We start from the raw sequence: 547 nt of genomic DNA on the forward strand, positions 1-547 counted from the left end.
TTATCAAATACCAGAACAATGTCCTTTTTGTTACATTTAGTTCTTCCATTTTTAAACCTAAGAGCAGAATTTCAGGTGCTTTCTTAAAAGAACATTTTAAAATTTTTTGCATTTCACAGTGGACTTTTGTCCAAAAGTCCATAGCTTTTTCACATGTCCACCACATGTGATAAAATGAGCCCTCATGTTTTTTACACTTCCAACATTTACTAGACATATTCTGATTCATATTTGCGATTTTCTTAGGTGTCATGTACCATCTATACATCATTTTGTAACAGTTTTCTTTTACATTGGTACATATTGATAGTTTCATAGAGTTTTTCCACAAATATTCCCATGTTTCTATAGTTACTTCCTTATTCATATTAACTACCCATTTTATCATTTGCTCTTTTACAGATTCATCCTCCGTAAACCATTTCAACAGTATTTTATACATTTTAGAAACCATTTTCCTCCCCCCACTGTCCCAAACAGTTTCTACTTCGTTTCTATCTTCTCTAAAACCATAGTTTTTCTTATCCATTTTAAAAACATCATAAAT

This window comes from Gekko japonicus, unplaced genomic scaffold (assembly GCF_001447785.1).
Source record: "Gekko japonicus isolate JY-2015 unplaced genomic scaffold, Gekko_japonicus_V1.1 scaffold768, whole genome shotgun sequence".
NCBI classification, from domain to species: Eukaryota; Metazoa; Chordata; class Lepidosauria; order Squamata; family Gekkonidae; genus Gekko; species Gekko japonicus.